The following is a 13,127-nucleotide window of genomic DNA, read 5'->3' as shown; positions in this document are numbered from 1 at the left end:
CTGTGAAGGTTTATGTTGTTCCAAAACGTTTTAAATACAATAAAATCAAAGGTATACGGTGAAAAATTCCTCTTCCCAATCTTGTCTTCTGAATCCCATGTTCCAGTGTCCCTACCCCATGCATAACTACTTCTTTTTTCTTTTCTATCTTTCCTGAGATATTCATACACATACAAGTAAATATGAAAAGATATTTTCTTTCTCTCCTATTTTTATACGAATATTTCACGAAAGTATCTGCACTTAAATTTTTTTCTAACATTATCTTGAAAAATGTGTCTATATTAGCACAAACAGAATTCCTCATTCTTTTCATAGCTTCACATATTCCTCTGTATGATGTACTATATTTTTCATTTATCCAGACCTTTAGTGTGGACTTTTACATTACTGTTTTACTATTACAAACAATGCCGTAATGAACAAATGTTCTTTCATTTCATATGCACAAGTATGGCTGTAGAATAAATCCTAGAAGTGAAATTGTTAAGCTTAAAGGTAAATTCACTTGTAATTTTGATACTATTTCCAAATTACCTACCACATGGATTGTATCATCTGAATACTCTCGCCAACAAAACATAATTTCTATTTCTCTGTAAGTTGGTCAATACAGTGAGTTATCAAGACTTCAGATATTTGCAAATCTGATCGTTGAAAACTGGCATATCAGTGTGAGGTATATAAGGTTAAGCATCTTTTCACTTATTAAAGACCCAGTTTATTTAGTTGAGATTTTTTCACTCGCAAGGGTTAGAAAACCCAACTAATAGTGGCTGAAGCAAAAAGAAAATGTTCCTGGATTTCAAGATCTCTCTCTCCTTACCGGTCCCCCACCCCAGCTTTCCTCCATCTTAGATAGGCTTCTTTCATTTGGTGACCTCTGGCAGTTTCAGACTTTATAACTTTACAGTTCCAAGTTCAACAGAAAATCTTGAACTTTTTCTAAGTAAATATTCAAATAAAATACTGTAGCAATTTATAGTAAATCATAATATCGATCACCCTCAATCAATACACAAACTCTTCAGAGAGAAAGGATAATATACCTATATTAAAATCTTCATTGTAAACACAGAAAATGGGAAACCTAACAGTGATAACTAGAACATCACCCATGTAAGGTCTTAGAGTTTCTTGGTCATATAATCTGGCCATTCTCATTCTTTCCTCTAGAAAGGTTTTTTGTTTTTGTTTTTGTTTTTGTTTTTGAGGTGCTCTTTGTTGGGCTGTGGTCTTTAGCAACTCACTTCTTGTTGGAGTGAGTTTGGGGGACCTGGGATTGCCTTAGAGTTGAACATCACTGACCTGTAGTAGCTCTGGGTTTTATTAAGCATACATTTACAAGGATGGTAATATGATCTACATTTTACAAGTGAGGAAACTAGGTCTTGAAGAGGTTAGGGGCCTTTGCTTAAAGTCATAAAGGTATGAATGACAGGGAGAGTATCAAAATCCAGGTACATAGATTTCCTTCTTCAACACACTGCTGTCCCAACCTGCTCTCTATAAAATGGCTTTGTTTGTAGTGCTTATGTAATTATCAAAACTTTTCTTTCTAGCAACAGCAAAGGGAAACCCACGGTCACAGTGACTAACCATGTATTCTAAACTCTTTTGCCTTTATTTTGTTTGTTTGTTTGTTTATTTTTTAGGTGAGGCAACCCTTGGTTGACCTCACAGATTACAAGGAACTTGTCAGTTTACAATCCCTTATTTTTTATTTTTAAACCTACAGCACCTCATCTTCCTAGGTGGTCTCCCATCTTAGTACTAACCAGGGCTGACCCTGCTTAGCTTCCAAGATCAGATGGGATTGGGTTTATTCAGGGTGGTATGGCCGTAGACTAAATTTTTCTGCCTTTAAAGGGGAACAAAGTAACAAAAAAAAATCTCAATTTGTCCTGTAGGGGCCACTTTAATCATATTTTGAGCATTGCGGCCCTTATCTTTCAGAACTGCAATAGACCAGAAATTCTAGAAGGTGGAAGTCTGATAAGTCAACTTAGGCTGTCGACGACTCAGTGCCTACATACGTGCTTAGTTCTAATGATTTAGTTAGGACTCTATTATTTTCTTTAAAATTAATTTATGGAATTTTTGAATAAGTAATACACTTATGTGGCTCAAAAATAAAAAGAATAAAGGAATATTCAGAAAAAAAAACTCCCTTCCAACCTTGTCCCCCATCTGCTAAGTTCCCCTGCCTGCTTCCCAATTATGTAATGACTCATAAGTTTCTTGCATAAGTTCCTTCCAGAAGCTTACATATATATGAATATATGTTCTTCCTTTTTTATACAAGAGATAGCATAAAATTAATTGGTTCACAAAACAACATATCTTAGAATAGTGCACATCGAAATAAAAATTCTTAAATCTTTTTTAACATCTTTATAATATTCCATCCTATAGAAGTACTATACTTTATTTAACCTCTTGATGGGCTTATTCATATCTCTCAAAAGGCTGAGTAATACCTCTTATTGTTACAAACAATACTGCAATGAATAACCTTATACATATGTTGTTTTTCACATGTGTAAGTACATTTGTAGAATAAATTTCTAGAAGTGGATCTGCTGAGGTTAAAATTTACGCATTTTTAAATTTTAACAAACAATCCCACATTGCCCTTCATAAACATTGCTACCAACTTATATTTTTTCAGCAGTGTAGGAGGATGCCTACTTCCTCATAGCTTGTTAAATGTTTTGATTTTTTATCTGATAGATGAAAAATGTTATGACTTTCCACTTAACTTGTTTCTCTTGTTTTGAGTAAAACTCAACAACTTTTCATAAATTTGAGAGACTAAACTCTTAAACTTAAGCTAAAAGAAAATCCGGTGATTTATTTTTTTTAAGGCCATGTAGATATTTCATTTCAGCTTTTAGATTTCTAAGGCCTTGCCTTGAGGTAGAGGAAATCTCTGGGAAGTATCTAGGTTCACTCTATCCCTCAGGCCCTGTGACATTTTCTTGATCCTGGGCTATTGTTCTCCTCCCAGGTGTTGACTGGTCACTGCCAAATGTGTGACTCTTAGACAAAAGGCTTGTATGGAGGTGTGAGAGGGAGCTAGTGCATGACTCATTCCACTTAGGAGTGGACTTTTCTATCCATTTCTTTGCTTCTCCTCAACCTGCAGAGTAAAGTCCTCACAAGGTTAACATACTCAGCCCCAGGATCCAGTTTAAGATGGTTGATGTAATCACCTGGCCACCCCAAGAGGGTTTTCTCCTTATCCTGAAGCCAGCAGAAGCAGAGTCTCCACTGAAATTCTGCTACTTCCTCGGCCCCTTTCCCCAGAATAGTCTTTGTTTCTTCCACTTTGATCAACCATTTCTCTGCTCATTTCTTCTCTCCACCCCCACAGTCTTGCATTTCTTTTCTAAATCATCACAACATACATTTATCATCAGGTATATGCTGTTGTATTTATTAAACAGAACCATCTCTACTTGTTTGCTTTATTTACCTGGCTTCTATGGATGTCTGTCCTGGCAAACTATAGTTAATATTTCATGTAACTTGAGTAAGCAAAACACAAGAAAAGCCACACTTTCAAATTCCAAGTCCAAATGGAAATAGGAAATAACATTCTGAGTGTAAGGCTATACCCACATTGATGCCAGGCTAACTATTTAAAAAGAAAACAGGTGTCTCTCCAAGAAATTCAATTGTTTATTTCTTTTTAAGTAAATTGGTTTAATTGACCAACTGTTTTGTTGTTAGATAAACACAATTTCAGACTGCTGTTTTATAAGCCAGTTAGAAGCCCCAGACTAATTAGAAAAGTCAGGAAATCCATGATAACTTAGAAAACATTTCAAAGTATTAGAGGAGTTTGCTTTAAATGCCATTTTATTATAGTCTCTTCGCAAAGCATCTTTGTGTAGAAGTTGTATATTTCAGTGTGGGAAGAAAATGAGCATTGGAGCCAACAAATTTAGATCGAACGGAGCTTTGGTCACATTTTTTGCTGTGACATTTAATCATGCAAAAATAGTACATCTCTCTGAGCCTACATGTAAAATAATTAAGAATCTATTTTAATTCTGTAAATATTGAGTACATAGTAATGTAAGCTCCATGGCATAAGTAGGCAATAATATTTGCTGTAGAGTCAACTATACCGCAGACATTGTATAAAATCCTATGAGTACAAATGCTGATTAAGACAATTCTCTGCACTCACAGAAGTTTGGGAACTCTTTGGTCCAAAGCAGGACATTTCAGTAGAACCAGGGTTGGGCGCAGGGAAACATGAATTCGGAAAACTACCAACAATTCCTTATACCTAACTACACAGTAACATACGGGTGGAGAGGAAAAATAAGACACGAGTTTGGAGAGGTAAGGCAGGGCTATATCGTGAAGGGTCTGGTGGGCCAGGCAAAAGCATTTGGCCTCTCCCCCAAAGCAAAAGGGAAACCCTGAAGAATTCTAAGCAAAGAAGTGTCATGATTGGATGTGCATTTGAAAAGTTTCACTCCAGCTGCTGTGCAGAGAAAGGATAGAAAGGGAGCAAGACTCCATAAAGAAACCGGTACAGGCAAGAAAACAATGGTAGCCTCAACCAGGAAATGGCAGTGAAGACGGAGAGGAGTGAATGAACGTGAGAGACATTAAAATGTAAAAACTAAGTGTAATGACTGATTAGATAGGGTCACCGAGGGAAAAAGGGGAATTAGGAAGGAAGCTAGAATTTCTAGCTCTTAGAACTATGTGGATAGTGGTGCTATTCATACAGATGGTAAACACAGGAAGAGGAACAAGAATTTTTGGGGATGGTGAGAAGAAATAATTTTAAAAAATGATATATAATAATGAGATGTCAATGGCATATCCATTGGAACTTTACAATGGGCTGTTCTGTATATATGGGTCTGAAGCTCGGTAGAGATCTAGCACATACCAGTTTGAAAGTCATCAGCATGTAATGCTAATTGAAACCAGGAGCTGATGGGATTGGTCAGGGGGAATGTGTGAGTCAGAGAATAAGAGTCTAGAGTCTGCAATGGCTTTAGGTGTAGCTGCGGACCGCGGCTACACGAGTCACTGGAGAGCTTGTAAAGAATAGTGATGCCAGGACCTCGCCCCAGACCAATTAAGTCAGAATCTCTGGGGCCGGAGCCCAGGTATCAGCACTTTTTCAAAGCTTCCCAGGTGGTTGCTATATGAAGCCATGGTTGAGAACTCTGACTTAATAGGTAGAGGCAGAGGAGAGTTTGGATAAAACCCAAGTGACATGGTGTCATGGAAATCCAAAGGAGAAAGTATTTAAAAGAAGAGGAGTAGTCAACACTATTTTATGCCTTGAGGAGTAGCAAATATGTGTGTGTGTGTGTGTGTGTGTGTGTACATATGTATCGTTGATAACGTATCGTTGATAATTTGAATACTATCAGGAGTAAAGGAGGACTGGCAGATTGCTGTAGGATATTAGTTAGTATTCTGATGCTAAAAGCTTCCAATAGCATTGGCTTAAATAAGACAGAATTATATTTCTCATTCTAGTCCAAGAAGTCTGGGGATAGTCAGTTCAGTCTGGAACAATAGTCTTTTGTTTTAATTCTCCAGAGACTTCTATCACGTTCCCAAATTCATCTCAAGATCCAAGTCAGCTGCCAGTGTTTGAGCCATTTCATCTACATTCTACCAGTAGGAAGGAGACAGAAAATGAAAAGGTCATACTCTCTCCTTTTAAGAACACTTCTCCAGAGATGAACATACCACTTGCATTAGCATCCCATCAAGTTAGAACCTGGAGACATGAACATGCAGAACTGCAAAGGAAGCTGGGAAATACGTCTTTACTCTTGACAATCAAGTGCCTAGATAAATATTGGAGTGTTTTTACCATGGAAAATTGGGAGACTGGGTTTTGGGGGACAACTAATAGTATTTTTCTTTCTTTTTTATTATTATTATTTATGCCTACAGCACCTGGCCCTCCTAGGTGGTCTCCCATCCAAGTACAAACCAGGCCCAACCCTGCTTAGCTTCTGACATCAGGCTTGTTCAGGGTGGCATGGCCATAGACCACAGACCATGGCTCCACTGGGGTGAGAACCCAGAACCTTCTGCGTATAAAGTAGACGTGCTAACCACTACACAATGGAACCACATCCTAGTAGCATCTTTTAAAAGTGGGTTGAAAAACAAATGGGAGCAAAATAAAAAACAGAATATAAGAAAGTCTTTGAAGATTTGTGGCTTTGTTAGAGGAAAAGAGCATTGGGTAGTCTCCATCAGGGGACAAGAGGTCACAGCACAGTTTTAAGAAATGGCTTATTGGTTTAAAATAGAAAAGATTAAAACATGTAAATGTTGTTGAGAGGGCCCAACAAAAAGAGCAGGTTTGCAGTTAGAGTAGACGGCAGGTCATTTGATAAAGCCAGACACCTGAATAGGCAGAAAGGGGTGAGTTTTGTTTGTTTGTTTATTTGTTTTGTTTTTAGCTGAGCTTCTCAAATTTTAATCATCTTGTTAAGAGGCAAATGCTGACACAGTAGGTCTGAGTGGGGCCCGAGGTTTTGCATTTCTATCAGATTCCTAGGTGATGCTGCTGCAGCTATCCTAGATCTCAGTTTAGGAGGATTAACTCTAGGCAGGAGAATGGGTAGGTAATGAGACTGGGTGTGGAGCCAGTTAGTTTGTAGAGAGGGCAGAAAGAAGTTGAGGAGTCCTATCTTAAGGGTTTCCTTTTCTCACTGAAATTTATCTACTAGGAATGAAGGTTGAGTTTCGGAATTGGTGAACACATGGAGGTTTGGGGAGAGTGGCTAGCTCAGAGAGCATGGAAGCGTCACGCCCCTTCCCACATACCTTGCTCTCTGCATCTTCTCCATCTGGTGGTTCCTGAGTTACATACTTTCATACTAAACTGGTACTCTAGTAAACAAAATTTAAAAAATAGAATAGAGGCAGTACGGTAGGAGATTTGAGGAGAATGGAGAAAGCCTGTAATAGCTGTTGTAAAGAATGGAAAGGGACAGCTAGAAAAATACAGGGTGCTCAGGCAACGTTAAGGGTTTAAATTAGGGGAAGACCCCACACTGGTAGTGAAACCAATCTGCGTGGTTGTTTGGTTTTCTCCAATAGTACTTAGCATCCCAGAACACTGAAGCCCAGAAACACAGAAGATGGATTAATTGTTTTGAGAAATAAATTTGATTTTATTCAGGGAGTACCTAGCACCATGCCAGGTACATCCAGAAGGCCCATCAAAATTTTAATATCCCATTTCTCAAATGGAAACTATATAAGATATGAAAAAATTTTTAATAATGGTTGGGGACATGTCCAGCTGCCTTTTTACTTATGTCTCCTTTTTGTTTATGTCAGTTGAGTCAATATGCCTGTTACCTACCCACGTTCTCTCAACTCTATATAAAGGTTTTCAACTTTGCCATGCCTATAAATAACCTGAAGTGTTTGTTAAAGACAGGTTTTTTCTACTTCCAGAGATTCCAACTCAATAGATTTGGAGGTGAAGTCCACATAACTTTGACTTTTAAAACATTCTAGATGATTTTGTCATAGTTGGTCCACAGACAGCACTGAGAAATACTCTCCTCAGTCAGATTTCTTTGCAACTAACAATGCACTGTCTTTGCTATTCTAGTTGGTACATCTGGAATTCCTCTTTTCACCCCCTGTTGACTTAAAATCCCAGTCTAATACTTATTCTTAGCTTTCGATTTTATTCCATAATTAATAATTTATTCGGCATTGGATAGAGATGCCTACATGATGATATGCACGGTGGTATCCTGTGCTTGCTCATTATGTCATGTGACATTATACTCCCCAATCTCCCATTACCACTTTAGACTGCAATCTTCCCAGGTATAGGGACCCTGTCTGATCAGAGAGCACTGTCTGACACTGGAAGGTATCCAACAACTGAATACTGAGTGAATAGACAGATAGGTAAATAAATATGAGCATGTACAGAGCATCAAGAAACAGAAAAATTGATGGAGATACCAAAAGCAAGCACTGGATTGGAAAATAAAGACATGAGAACCAGAATAAAGTAAAGGACAAAACTGGATTTTGCAGGAAGAGAATCATTACAGCCTGGAAGACAATATGGAGAATTTAATCACAAATAATTTTAAGAAACATGAGAAAAGGAGTCTGCAGGCAACTTGAAATAGACTCTTAAGTACCTGACAAACCGGAGAAAAATAAGTAGCCAGAAAATCAATGCATTGAAACCCAACAAAGCTTCAATGTACCATCCCTTTTCAATCACTGGGAAGGAAAATGATGTGTTTAGTACATCCTCCTTCTTCATGTTTGGACCTTTAAATAAGGTATTTGAATTCACAGACTGTAGCCAACTCAGATTGTCTCTCTTTCCAGCACACAGCTATACTTTTTAAATGACACCAGCTTTCTGAGCAAGATTGATTGTAAACTTGAAAAGGTTATATGTGATGTAATGAATAACACATGCTACTCTCTCAAGCGCATCTCTGGAATGGCACACATCCAGGAATCCTGTATGTTCTCGAAGTTTAGAAAAGCCTGGGAAGAAATCTTGCTTGCAAGCTAAAAGAAAACTTCCTATTTACACTCACTCATAACTGCTCTATCTTGAATTCATTCACTCAATGAATACACAGTAATTAAATCTATTTTTATTGTTCCATAAATGTTTTTGAATGGATGGGTAAATGAATGGAAATTACGTGTCAGTCATGGTCCACGATACTATGAGGATAATAAAATAAATGTTGGACCTGCTCCTAATAGAGATTGCAATCTCGTAAGGGAAATGAGACAAAAATAACTCTCTTTAAGAAAAACATTATGGAGTTACACGTTTTGCTGTGAGAATACAGAATACGAGGGAAGGAAGGATTTTTTCTAATTGGAGTGCTAGGGAAGAGCTTTTGTAAGAAGTTTAATTTAAGCTGAACCTTGAAGAATCTGGATGTTTCAGGGAAAACACTTGAGATAAAGAAAGAACATGAGGTAGACTAGACTGTGTTGGAGATGTATGGAAGATGGAGAAGAGTTTAATTTATATAAGATCTGGACTTTACGAAGGACAATATTGGGCAATAACATTGGAAAAGTACATTGAAAGTTTGATGGAGGTTTTTTAAAGTGTTAGATTCGTGATAGCACAGGATGATTAAATGCTAATATTTATTAAATGCTTACTATGGGCCAGGCACATTGTAATTAAATAAGTGATTTCAATTAAGGTTCCCAATAACCCCATATGTAGGTTCATGAAGTCCTTCTTATCAAAATATAATTGATGCTGGGAAAGACCCATTAAAAGATCCCACTTGAGGAGGGGCAACCAAAATGGCATAGATGATAGAGGCTCTGTTCATCCTTCTGGCGACCAAGTCAAGGTTGTAACAGAAACAATGAGCAGCAGCAAGGAAAAATCGCCTGGGATCTAGACGAAGAAGCCATACAACTAGGGAGAAATCTAAGAAATCACCCTGCAATGGCAGAAGGTAGGATGAGGCGAGGACGTGGGGCTGCCCGGTCTGGAGTGGCTGAGTGAGATGGAAGCTGCAGCAGCGGCAGATGCCTCTTAAAAGGGCCGCGTCTGTGAGCAAATTTTCATGGTGATGGACCTGTTCGCTCTGAGCACCAGTGCCGATTCGGCTGCGTGCAGGGGGAACCAGAGAATTACAGGGAGACATTGACAGAGTGAGGGCCTAGCGAGACACGCTGAGTACAGAAGTGCCGGAGGTATCCATTGTTCCCTGTTGAGCCCTCTCCCTTACCAGTGCGTGGACACAGCGCTCCATAGCTGTGACATCATCAAACTGGTTAACAGAGGTTGCTCTACTCAGAGGATTCCCTGAAACTCCACCTCCCCCAATACACGCCCCACCCAAGCCACATTCATGTGTGTCCTCGGCATGTCAAATGGTCCTTGTTGAGCAGTGCCTAGACTCACACTGGAGGCAGCTGACCTCTGTTTCTAGTATGGCCTTTTGAGGCAACTATAAGCACGGCACCAGTGGATTGCTTGCTGAATCTTAACAGGTGGCCCTGGAGGGGCAGAGGCTTCAGCTAAATTTGGCCTGCAGCTGAACCCTCTCAGGACTGTGCCACTGGACACCTACTTCACAAATCCACACTAAGACTGGGAGACTTAGGAGCTTTGTTTAGTACATAGAAACAGACACAGTAAGGCAGCCAAAATGGGAAGACAAAGAAGCAGAAACTATATGAGAGAACAGAACAGAGATCCAGATAGGATGAAGTCAAGTAATCTAACAGATGCAGAGTTCAAAACACTGGTTATTAAAGATGCTCAATGAACTTTTGGTTAAATTCAGTGAGAATTTCAACAAAGAGATAAAAAACCTAAAAAATGGAAATGGAAATTATAAAAGGGAACCAGTCTGAAATGAAGAATGCGTTATCTGAGATGAGAAGTATATTAAATGGACTCAATTAGAACAGCAACAAGAAAAAAGAATCCCCCTCCTCCCCTAAAAAGAGGATAGTTCAAGGGGCCTCTGCAATAATATCAACTGTAACAAAATTCACATCATAGGGCATCAGAAGGAGAAGTGAGAGAGCAAAGAATTGAAAACCTATTTGAAGAAATAATGACAGAAAATTTCCCTAACCTGGACAAGGAAATAGACATACAACCCAAGAAGTGCAGAGTCCTAAACAAGATGAACCCAAAGAGGTCCACGCCAAGACATATAATAATTAAAATGCCAAAGTTTAAATACAAAGAAAGAATATTAAAAGTAAGAGAAAAACAAACCTATAAGGGAACACCGATAAGACTGGGAGCTGATTTCTCAAAAGAAACTATGCAGAACAGAAGGGCTCGTCAAAAAATATTTGACAGGATGAAGACCCAGGAGCTGTATCCAAGAATAATTTATCCAGCAAAGGTATTATTTAGAGTTGAAGGACAGATAAAGAGCTTTCCAGACAAAAATAAGCTAAAGGAATTTATTACCACCAAGCCAGTATCACAGGAAATGTTGGAGGGACTTCTTTAAGAAGAAAAAACATGTATCAAAAATAAGAGTAAAGAGTGGTAACAACTACCTTCCTTTTATAAGTACCTCAAATGGAAAAGAATTAAGTGTTTCAACTATAAGGGTGGGTGAATGGAAAGAAAAACAAGACCCCTTCATGTTGCCTATAAGAGACTCACTTCAGATGATTAAAAGACATACACAGACTAAAAGGAAGAGGATGGAAAAAGATATTGCTTTGATGGACCTAGAAGGTATTTAAGTCAGACAGAGAAAGATAACACTATATGATTTCACTTATGTGTGGAATCTAAGGAATAAAAAGAACGAACTAATCAAAAACAGATTCACAAATATAGTGGACAATTTGGTGACGGACAGAGGGGAGGGGTGTTTAGGGGGCTGGGATAATGGGGTGAAGGGTTAAATAAGTACAAATTAGTAGCTGATGGATGGTCATGGGGATGGGGAGCACAGCATAGGGAATGCAATTATTGTGAATGCATTGGCTAGGCAGAGAGTCAGGGGAGGGAGGGAGTAATTGAGGGGACCATTTTACGAACTATATAGATGTACTGTGTACTTGAAATTAATTAAAATAAATTAATTAATTGGAAAAAGATCCCACTTGAAATGGAAACCATAATTTTATAATAAATTGTTGGGGAGAAAATATTTGATCAGGACATTACCTTTAAAAATGATTAACATTATAACATAAATTTATCTCCCATCAACAACACATATATTATAATATCAACTTTGTACTAATTCTTAAAACTAACGAAGAATGGTTCATGTGGATTTGGGTGGGGGGATTACATGATTGCATAATGTAATATTCTTCACTTTACATTTATATTTTCAACATGAAAATATTTTCAACATGAAAATATAAATCAACACAAGGAGTTCATTTTGCAAAATTATTTGAGTTCATGAATTTACTTAGAACTTGATGTCAGAATTATTCTTCTTTGAAATGCCTATCATGTCATTGTTCTAGTTAAATTTTTTTCTTGGAGAGTTAACATATTTAACTTTGCCAAATATTTGTTAATAGCTTTGGTATAATTCACTTTGTTTTCTACTTATATTGACTTCATGATATCCTCCATCATTTGCGCCATTTGAATTTGCATTTTTTAATCACTTGCATATATCTAATGGTCATTACTATTATTTGAAAAGGAAGAAAGTTTTGGACACTCAGTGAGAGTATGACCAATGTCGACATTGATAGGCACGGCCAAGGCACTTGAGCTGGGGGGTCAATTGAAGAAGTCAGTTTATTAGTCAATATTTTCATGTTATGATACATTTTATTTCCCTATAAAAGCTTGGATAACATATACTTGGATGATGAGAGCTCTCTGTGTTTTATAATCCCTGTGTTTTATAATTCCTGTTTTATAGATGAGAAAACTTGAGGCCCAGGGAAGTCAAACATTGTACCCACAGCCATATAGCTCAAAAGTAATTGAACCAGAATTTAAAGATCTTTTAACTTGGGTGCTTAACCACTACGCTGTGTAGGGGTGGGTCAAGTGCTTTTTGTTGTCAGTTAGGAGTGAGTCATCACCACAAATTAATAGATCGTGGGACACTCATCTTTCCTATGTTGCCGGCTAACTTGTAAGTGCTATTTTCCCCAACTTTTAAAATTACAGAGACAGATTCTTAGTTTTTAGTATCTTTTCCCTAATATATGTAAATAATGCATATAAAGACAGGATTAGCCTCGACTCACAATTTTTCTTTCAACGATCTCTTGATTGACTCATAAATTATTTAAAAGTATGTTTTTAAATTTCTGATCAAAGAAGCATGACTATTTTTCGGCTATTCATTTTTTTTGCATTGATTATTACCTGTGTGATGTAGAAATCTAGATCCACGGATTCTGCATAAGTATATTAGATCAAACTTCTTAATATTCCTGAAACATATTCTAAATCTTTACAATTTTTTATTTGCTTGATTCATGAATTACAGAAAGAACTGTATTAAAGTCTTACAATATAATTATGGATTTGTCAATTTTTTGCTGTAATTTTGTCAAGTATTTTTATTATTTTAGGTTTACCATTTTTAAGTTTAAAATTTTTGTATCTTCTTGGTGATTTTGTTCCT

General features: G+C 37.4%; 2 pseudogenes; both read right to left on the bottom strand.

Moving 5' to 3' along the window:
• Positions 1-1,729: 1,729 nt before the first annotated feature.
• LOC112479993 lies at positions 1,730-1,848 on the bottom strand (annotated as a pseudogene).
• A 4,089-nt stretch (positions 1,849-5,937) lies between these two features.
• Positions 5,938-6,046, bottom strand: LOC112479899 (annotated as a pseudogene).
• Between the last annotated feature and the right edge of the window lie 7,081 nt (positions 6,047-13,127).

Source organism: Pteropus alecto, unplaced genomic scaffold, assembly GCF_000325575.1.
Source record: "Pteropus alecto unplaced genomic scaffold, ASM32557v1 scaffold21, whole genome shotgun sequence".
Taxonomy (NCBI): Eukaryota; Metazoa; Chordata; class Mammalia; order Chiroptera; family Pteropodidae; genus Pteropus; species Pteropus alecto.
The sequence above is the reverse complement of the archived record's forward strand: the minus strand, read 5'-3'. Positions and strand labels throughout refer to the sequence as shown.